This window comes from Lactuca serriola, chromosome 3 (assembly GCF_051521515.1).
Source record: "Lactuca serriola cultivar US96UC23 chromosome 3, Lser_US96UC23_V15, whole genome shotgun sequence".
NCBI lineage: Eukaryota > Viridiplantae > Streptophyta > Magnoliopsida > Asterales > Asteraceae > Lactuca > Lactuca serriola.
In genome coordinates this window covers 131416677-131427224 of record NC_136410.1, presented here as the reverse complement: position 1 = coordinate 131427224, position 10548 = coordinate 131416677, and the positions used below count along the sequence as shown (strand labels likewise).

At 31.3% G+C, this 10548-nt stretch overlaps 1 long non-coding RNA gene across 1 annotated transcript; it reads left to right on the top strand.

Moving 5' to 3' along the window:
• Positions 1-8172: 8172 nt before the first annotated feature.
• On the top strand, positions 8173-10151 carry LOC145094667 (uncharacterized). Its single transcript, XR_013703473.1, has 3 exons — positions 8173-8549; positions 8746-9264; positions 9859-10151. It is a non-coding gene; the product is annotated as an uncharacterized LOC145094667 (long non-coding RNA).
• Positions 10152-10548: the final 397 nt, after the last annotated feature.

The window sequence follows — 10548 nt, the reverse complement described above, 5'->3', positions numbered from 1 at the left end:
AAAAAAAGTTTAGTGACTAAATGTGAACAAAATCGAAAGTTCGTTTCCATCTAAAATGTTCAATGACTAAATGTGAACAAACTTCCTCTGGAATTATGTTTTAGCAAATTATTTATTTTTGTTAAATTCTAGCAACATTTGTGGACAAATCTATAAAATAAAAAAACAAAAACCCCGAAAAATATATTTAAAAAAACGAAAAAACCGAAATCAAAATAAAAACCAATGGTTTGGTATTTTCCAAAATAAAAAATCAAAATCTCCAATCTGATTTTAGTTTTACAAAAATTCAACTTTCGAATTTTCATATCTAAATCTCTCCCTCTTTTTATAATCGAAAAATGATTATAAAACCAAAAAGGGAATGAGAAAGCCCTCAATTCGGAATTTTTTCTATCCAAAACTCCCCCTTAACACATGACATACATATTTTGCTTTAATCTGGAAAATCCAAAATTTTGGATAGAAATTATCAATTTCAAAATTCTGTCAAAGGCGGTCTGTGAACGAAGCTAAAAATTGAAGATTTTTTGGATTTTCCCTATTGAAGCAAAATGTTTATGTCATGTGTTAAGGGGGAGTTTTGGATAGAAAATTCCGAATTGAGCGTTTTCTCATTCCCTTTTTGGTTTTATAATCATTTTTCGATCATAAAAAGGGAGAGATTTAGATATGGAAATTCGAAAGTTGAATTTTTCATATTATGCGGACTTGAAGACTGAAGTGACCTCGAGTATTTGAATTTTATGAAATGATTCGATTGGAGATTCGGAAGTGATTTCAGTTCATGATAGGTTTGGACTTATTGAAGATTTTTGAAGTGTGCATAAATGCTCAAATTTGGGTAATTTTTTGGCGAACGAGAAACTCCTAATTACCTTTTGATGCTCGGTTTGTATGGACTCAGATGTGTCATGGAAGAATTGAAGATTTGATGCTCATCTCTAAATGTGTCACATTTGAGGCTCGGTTCGTGAAGTTGCTCGGGTTTGGAAGATTTGAAGCGGGTCATCCATTCCTAACTTTGAGGGGAGAATGTTGGGTACAGAGTTATCCATGTATAACTTTATAAATGGTTTGACTTTTGTAAACTCACTTGCATGTGATAAAATAGCCTTGTGACATGAGAGAGAGAGAGAGAGAGACATTGTTTTTTTTTATTTCAGTTTTGTTTTTTTTTAATATATTTTTCGGGGGTTTTGTTTTTTTATTTCATAGATTTATTAATCAACAAATGTTTCTAGAATTTAACAAAAATAAATAATTTGCTAAAACATAATTTCATAGGAAGTTTGTTCATATTTAGTCATTGAACTTTTTAGAGGGAAACGAACTTTTGATTTTGTTCACATTTAGTCACTAAACTTTTTTTCATTATCTATTTGCCACTGAACTATTGAAACTGTTCACATTTTACCCTTATGACCGGTAACAACCGGTCATAAGGGTAAAATATGAACAATTTCAATAGTTCAGTGGCAAATAGATAACGAAAAAAAAGTTTAGTGACTAAATGTGAACAAAGTCGAAAGTTCGTTATCCTTTCAAGTCATTATCCCTTTCTTTTATAGAGTGGACTAATACTAAAGTTATATATTTATTTTTTGGATAAAACCAAATTAGACAATTTTGATCAGACTATTTGGTTAATGTATTCAAATTTTTGGATTGATTTTCAGCAAAACTGAATTATTATTTTGGATTTCGGATTGGTTTTGCTTTATAAAATTTAATAGTCCAAAAACATAATAACAAATTATTATTTATTAATTTAATAGATTAGAAAGTTTCATCTATTAAAATACATTAATATGTATTTCTTATAAAATGTTTTTTTGTCTATAAACTACTAAACTTTAATATATTTTTCTTGATATTATTTATAAATTTTGATTCACAACTAGTTAAATAAGTTTTTTTTAGTTTTTTTTATAGAGCGGACTAATACGAAAGTTATATATTTATTAAAATGTCTTGCCTTTTGAAAACCAAATTGTAAAAGTCAATCCAATGGAATTGTAATGTGGTTGAATTTAATTATATTTGAATTTAGTTTGGACAATTTGAATATATGTTTTGAAAACAGAATTCAATTTGGATTCACTAAATTGGATTGAATCTAGCGAATTCATCCAAACGAACACCCTACTGAAACTTACGAGTTTGCTCTTTAAGTTTATATGTTTTTTAGTCTCACCGTCTTTATTGTATGGTTTTATTGTATTTTTGTGCTATGATTTTATTGTGTTTTTACTTGATAGTCTTTATGATATGATTTTATTGTCTTTGTTGCCAAACGGTAAAAAGTATAGTGTTCTTTGTCTTTTCTTTTTCAGTTTATTTATTTGGTTATTATTTATTAATTAAAAAATTAGAGAATATATGGGACCCACCAAAACCAGACACACTCCCTTATTCCCTTTCTCTCCAACATTCACTTATTATCTATGGTAACCTTTGTTTAACCACCACAATTCACTTTCGGCATCATATTCGTTCACCTCTGCGAACTACCGCAGGTCACTACACCAAATTAAAGGAAATTGAACTAGAATAATAAAAAACACCATATAATCATAATTAAAACCAGAAATCAAAGAAAACATGTAATCAAAACCAAATCAAATTAAAAAACAAACCTAGAACTTGTACCCAAAATCAAAATCAAACCTAAAAATGCTTGAATAAAGGTGTTGTCGGAGGTTCCAGAAATCGAAAAAAATTCTAGAAAGCGAATGTGTATGTCCCCCTCCAAAAAATGATTCGAGATATCGAATACGTTTCCCCCTTTCTATAAAATGGTTCCAAAATTCGTGTTTTTTTAGGAAGAACATACGAACAATTTATGGGAAGAATGCACAAATGGTGGTGGTGGTGGCTCCGATACACATCAAACATATAGTGATGGTCATCATGGATATCCGTAAAGGTGTCGGGATCAACGGTTGAACACTGTGATTTTCAATAAAGGATTTGCCATGTACGAGACTTATCGGTCTTGAATCTACATGTTATTGAAGCTAGACCTTAGACATGCACCATGCTCTAACAATGATCCGTCTACTCGTCGGTGTTCTGCACCACCGAACGAAGACAATTGTGTGATATGGTTGGAACAACAATGTAAGTTTGTGAAATCGTTACATCGATGGTGTGAGTCTGTGAGATGGTTACATCGTTGGAGGGTTATCGATGGTGGTTTCCAACAAGATAGGATGGAGTGTTTGATGAGGGGTTAGTGGAGAAAGTGTTTGGAATGAGTTAGATGCATTTTTATATATCTTTTTTGTTCGTTTTAGTTCTATCTTGCATAACTTTATCTGTATTTATAATTGCATTTGTAGTGTTAATTGGATAGTTTATGATGTTCACAAGAACACTAGTATTGCTCATATTTTGACGTATTTTTCAAGGTAATTGATGCAGGGCAGAATTTTGAAGGCGTATGAATGTAAATTGGAAACTTGGAGTAAAACTTAAACTGAAAATAACCTAAGGAAGTTGGAAGCTAGCTGGAAGCAGTTTGAAATGAAGTTTTGATGATTGAAACGCGAAAACTCACTTCTATGGTCGTGTAACTCAAAGCACGACCATATTTTACATTCAAGGGATTATGGGGATTTTAAAAGGTACAAATGTATCAACCGATATTTTCTACACATACATCTAATGCTATTATCATACTTATTTCTAAATTTTTGTGGAATTATACTAACTCATAAAAATAAAAACATTTTAAATCCTAGGAAATAATCATGGGTTTACAATAAAATTTCAAACACAATTTAAATGCAACAAGGAATAAAACTACTCCTAATCTAAGTTCTTTATGCTCCTGTCTTCATCTTGTACACTAGCTACAACTTGATCCTACAACATGAAACATATCTACTACACCAGAGCACATGTCTCGTGAGTTATATTCAAATATGCTATCATGTTTCATCTACTCTTTCTTTCTTTTCTTTTCTTTCTCTTACTCTACAATCTAATTCCTTTCTCAAATAGCATGCACTACTATTCTTTCTTCTTTCATATATATCTTCTATCTTTCTTCGCTAATCTTTCTTTCTCCTCTTTCTCATCTAATCTATCCTACTCTTTCTTATACTTTCTCTTTTCCTCTCATACTCTTTATTATCCTCTTCTCAAGTTCATCTCATACTCTATACATACTCTATATTCTCTTATCTGCTCTATATATTCTCTACAATATCTTTTCTCTTCTTTATCTCTTCTCTAGTCTGTCTCTTCTCTACTCTATCTCTTCTCTACTATATCTTTCTCTACTCTATCTCTTTTCTTCTCTATTTCTTATATAATGCATCCACATTCTATTCTCATATAGACCTAACGGTCACATCTCATACCATACTCTAAGGATAACAATAACCCACTATCAAAATATCGGACCCTCTAAACACTATGAAATTCTCATATGACTCTAAGTCCCTTTGATGTCTAGTAGCAAGATAGTACTTCTGAAAAAAAAGATTACAACCTTGGGTTGCTTCGATATTTCATGGTGAACTCGTGTTTCGGGATTTTGTTATCATATGGGTTTGGTTCTTTCTTTTGGGTTATAAATCTTTTTTACACCTTGTTTAAGGTTGTTAGGAATAGCTTTTAGCATCCTTAATTCATTGGATCTTGTGTTGGTGTCTAGAACCAAGAAACGACGCCCTTTTGCCCAAGTCGTGTCCCGAAATTCACAAACCGAAGAGCTATTATTTCTAACGTTTTTAATATTTTACAACGTTAAAATCTAACTCATATAATATTTTACAAGGTTAATTGGATGAGAGTGTTTAAATCAAGAAGTAGCCTCCAGTTTAGTGCTTTGTGTGTTGTTTGGTGCGGGTTGGGTGTGAACTTAGTCTGAAACCTAAGATTTTGTCTGAAAACACAAATACCCTATTACTAGTATAAAAGTATAAATAAAGTACAAGATGTCTAGTATAAAGAAAAAGATCTAAATAGAGTTATTGGTATGGTATGTAGGTGTTCGGAGAGAGAGGAGCCGTCTAGCTCGCGACAGTAGCGTTGTTAGGATTCAGCTTGGTAGAATCAGGTGAGTCTTCTCACTATAATATGTAGGATGCTATTTTTCTTTGTGATACTTGCATGGAAGACCAGGATCTGGCCCATGACATATGCATGAAAGACCAGGATTGACCCCTGACAATTGTATGTAAGACCAGGATCTGACCCCTGGTAATTGTATGTAAGACCAGGATCTGCCCCTGACACTTGTATGTAAGTCCAGGATCTGACTCTCAATATTGCAAGGAAAGATCATGATATGGCCCATGGAAGAAGGTGACTGTAAGACTATGATTTGGTTGATAACATTCACAAAAGGAAGGGTCCGACTTGATTGCACTGCATCCCTTGGAGATTTATTCCGCATTGACTGTTTTTTATTTTACTCTGATGTTTTGGAAATACTTTTACTATGGTTGTCTTTTGGAACAAATGAATGAATGGTTTGATTTATTTAAAATGAAATTTTTACTTTGTATTTTTGGGACCTTAAATCATCTATCTAACAAGTCTATCTCTATTATGTGACTTATCACATAATATTTGTCCCATGGACAATATATCTCTTTTTCTCATTAAGAGATCTTCTAGTTCTCATCTAGTACTTAATCTTTATCTATGTCTATTAACACATAGGTATTCTACATAATACCAATAGTGTCTAGACATAATTACACACTCATACATATGATTATATTACATGTAATCATATTCTTTCTGCATCTAACATCTCTTGGGTATTTAACGGATACCCTTCTCATCTAAACATATCTTTTCTAAGTATACTTATATGCTATGGTGCATGTTTCTAAATGTATACCTCTTACATACTCTAAATATACATACATGCTCTGATACATGTTCTTACCTATATAATTATCTTCTATCTTCATCTCATGACTTGGGGACATTCACTTAGTGCCTCAAGATCCAAATTACATGCATATATATATATATATATATATATATATATATATATATATATATATATATATATATAATCCAAAGAGAGAGTGTGAGAATTATAAATCCTCTTGGCTCCTTTCTTCTATTGATGCATTTTGATCCATCTATCTTGCTCATAGGCCTATATATATATATATATATATATATATATATATATATATATATATATATATATATATATATATTTACTATCTTATAAAAGAAATCTAATTTTTTCTAAAAATAGATTGAATATAATAATATTATTTTTTTAAGACGTCCAAACCATTAAGCTAACAATACAAGTAAACAACAATATAATATTACTAAATTTCAAAAACAAGGTATTTCATATCAAGTCTACGTTGGATCCTTAAATGTCGGCCTATTTGGTTCGTTCCCTCAAATATTGACCACGTTGAAGGGGAGACTAATTTAAACTGCCATATCCTTTTTCCTCCAAAGAATACACCATCGCAACATCCTTTGTATCTTTTTAAATCACCATCAGCTATAGATATTTTTATGTCTTCAATCAACCGTTGCCACCATCCCCAATCATAGTTGCCTTCAACAAACTATGGCTAGCTCTGATGTATGAGAAAAGCTTGGGCCAAAACTCCCCTTGGTTTGGCTATCTCCAGCTCTTGGCTGGCCACAACCCTAACTTGCACTTGTTCCGGTCGCTTGATGCAGGGCCGGTCCAAATGTATTATGGGCCTAAGGCAGAAAGAAAAAATGGGCCCCCAAAATAATAAATAAAATTTAATTTAATTCAAAAATAAACAATACATTACAAAGTCCACAAAAATCACTATTAATATTAGAAACATAAATATGACCACAACATTACCTAAAAGAGAAATTACTATCATTTTAATTCAAATTAGTTTTTCTGCATTCAAACTAGTATCATTTTCATTCAAACTATACGAACTCGATGGTTTAAAAAAAATTATGTATAGATCCTTTATAAGTTTGATTGAAGGCATCAGAAATTTTTTCGTTTCTTCCTTTTTTTGGCTTCTAGATAATTGTTTTTTGGAAAACATTGTAGATTGTTAATAGCTAAACACTATCTACTTATAGGAAAAGATTACATCTGATTTTTGATATATGATTTCTGTCTTAAAGTTATAGAAGCCTAATATCATATTTAATTTAAATCAAGGTGCAACTGCAAAATAAAATCAAATACAAACAATCAAACATCTGAATTTAAAACTGGATTTAAAGTTTTGAATTCTGAATCATATATTAATAAATATATTACCTTCTTAAGTAAAAAAATCTAACAAAGTAAAATCAGGAATGTGAATACAAAATAAAATCAGAAACAACACTAAAACATCAGAAAAATTAGGATTAGATTTATAATTTTGAGTTCTGAATCAGATATCTACAAAGAAATTATCTTGTTAAGTAAAAAATATGAAAAATAGGTAGAATCTATAAAGAATTGACAGTCCAGTCTCCAGCAATCTAGCAATTTGAGACATAGATGCACAAACAAAATCAAAAAAATAAATAAATAAATAAATAAAAACTATAAGGAGCATGAATAAGAAATCAAATCAGAATGAGAAACAAAAGAATCAGAGGAAAAAAACAAACAAAAAAAATTTATAGCTAACCTTACGGTTTTTATCTCATTCATCGGGTGCTTTGCAATTTTGCATTCAATCGACATAACTGATTATAATCTGAAGGTTGGTAAGAGACTACGAGAAGGGAAGAAGTCACACGACATAACTGATTATGAATCATTGTTCTGATGTTGATTCACGAGGCAACGATTAGGATTCACGAGATGTCAATTAGATTAATTGGTTCCCGCTTAATGAGGATTTCTGTAAGACGCCCCAAACGGTAGTGTTTGCTTAACGTTACTTCAAAAAGTGTTCCAGAGTCTAGACAAAAAAAGGTTATTTCATTAGGCTAAAGTTTGGTTAATTTTATAATTGGGCCCTTAGAAGACGTAAACACAAATTTTGTTTTTATATATATTATATATTTGAGAAATTTTGGGGCCCTTAAAGTCGTGGGCGGTCTCCCGGGTTGCCCACCGTCAGGACCGACCTGTCTCGATGAATTCGACCACCTCATATTAGGGGGGTGAGATCCACAAGGTTAGGTTTTGCAGATCTTTCTTTCTTGATGAGGATTAGACATGTTTCGCTCAGCAATGCATCTACCTGCACTTCCACTTTATTCTATTTTCTTTTTATTTGTGCTCTACATCCACCGAATACTGATCTTATTCATTACAACATCACCAATTCAACAAAGCAGTTCAAGTAAAGGTCTCAAACCCTAATAACTCCCCAAACACCCAACATCTTCTCGCCACCATCTTCATCGGCTATAACTCACACCACCATCGCACCATCCTCACTAATGAGCCCCACTGGAGTAGTCAACACCGCCATCTCTGCCGTATATTCTTACTGAGAAATAGGACAACGTTGTTGAACATCCATGTTCGAAATTTGAAATTGACGTCAGGGTTCGATATTCGTAAACTTCATCCTATAGAATTAGAAATATAAAAATGTCTTCAGGTTTGATTTTCATCTTTCTATATCTGGATTTGACATCTTTTTTTCATTTTATTTTTCCATCACTTAGCACGTATGTGATGTTGGATTCAACCCTAAACTGTTTCTACCTTTTATATGATTAAGATGTGAATATGATGTTTCAGGTTTTTCTTTATTTGCTTATGTGTCTAAATTTTTCGTTTTCGTTTACATTTAGGGGATATAAATTTTAGCGGGTTTAATGATACAGCTCACATGTTGACATGCTAAAAGGTAAGAATGATTTCTATCCTCCATTTGTTTTAATGTTAATCTTTATATTACTCGATCTGTATTTATATGAATGCAAACATGCAAGCATACCATACCGTGTTTGAGGGGGGCGTTGTACGTTTGCAGATAGATACAATTGTTGAGTCAATACTAACCGGTGAAGCATAGTTGAATAGTAGCATTGGTTGAAGAGAACTATATTTCTCCAATACTTCAAATATTTCTTAAATTCATAGAGAAGATTTTTGTTCCGATTTTTATATCTTGGCATTTTGTTTGAGCTATTGGAAATAGTAGACGACAGCTGAATTTGTATATTAATCCTTTAATACATTTTCTTGTCCTGATTCACAACCTCCTTATATTGACAAAATTTTCGGGGAGAGCAATTTTCTAGTGATTTTGGATTCTTAACATCAAGGATAAATGAACTGGAGAAGCAGAAAGGGCTCTTTTGATTGAAGTGAGTTGATACCTGTTATGATGTACTTTGTATTATGTAGTTATTATTTTTGTTTGTTTGCATCACCTAACCATGTACCATCCAGAAATTGCTCATGAGAATATAGTAGTTTTCATACCTACTGTCAAGTGAATGAATACTGATTTACTTAGAAACAATAAAGAAGTAATTTTTAATGGTATAATAAATAAGTTTGTAAGTAATGATGGAATGTAAAAGTGGTAACCATTTTACTATTGCAAAGGAAAAAGTTGAGAAGAATAGAGAGAAGTTAAGAAGTGATTTTTCTCAGCTTTTGTCATTATCTATGTTTAGAACTGATGCTTCTAATAAAAACAATGGAGAGGATAAGATGTTATCTTCGAGGATTAAAAATCCCCTTTGCCTTCTGACTGGCCAAGTATCAAGTGATGATAACACCACCAATCAAGAAGTAGTTATTTTACTACTTGGATATTTTTGGACAAGTTTTTCGTCATCTCTGCTTTCTTTTTAGTCATTGCCCTTCTTTTTATCTTTTCTGGATAAATACATGACATTGTATAAATAAACATGAGAACATTGCTGAACCATTTTCTTTTTTTTGGATCACAGAAATCAGGAAATGGCCGATGACTATTCAGTTGTTGGGAAGCAATGCATCTATTGTAACCAAAATGGAAGTGAAGCACCTCATCTATAGCGACACTTAGGAAGAGATTATTGAACCAGAGGAAGAGAAACTTTACTATGAAATTGTAGAAGTTTGTCCGAATGATAATATCCTTTTGATTTTTTATTTATTCATTTATTTTGCTTTGTAAAAAACCATTTGAAGCACACACTTCATGATCTTAATTTCAATAATCATAATACAAAGGACGATGGTATTTCTTTTGTTAAATATTTAAAATATGTTTAATAATAATAGGCATTCATATTAATTAGAAACTAATGCAATTTATAATTAATTAAGGGCTAATGTCATAAAAAGCCTCAAGTTTTCAGGGTTTTGTCGGTTTCGTCCAAAGTTGAATTTTATGTCCGTTTTTACCCTAACATTTTCCAAAAAATGTTCGGTTTTACCCTTTTACCGGTGATAACAAGTTACCATTATATTAGCTTCGCAAAAAAAACCCTTAAGTTTATAGTTTTTTTACGTTTTTACCCTTAAGTTTATATTTTTTTTTTACACTTTTACCCTTTGTTTTTTTTTTTCATATTATATGTATTCATGCAGAAATTTTTTTTATATATGAAAAAATTTAATTAAGTATTGTATTTACATTTTTTTAATGTTATTTC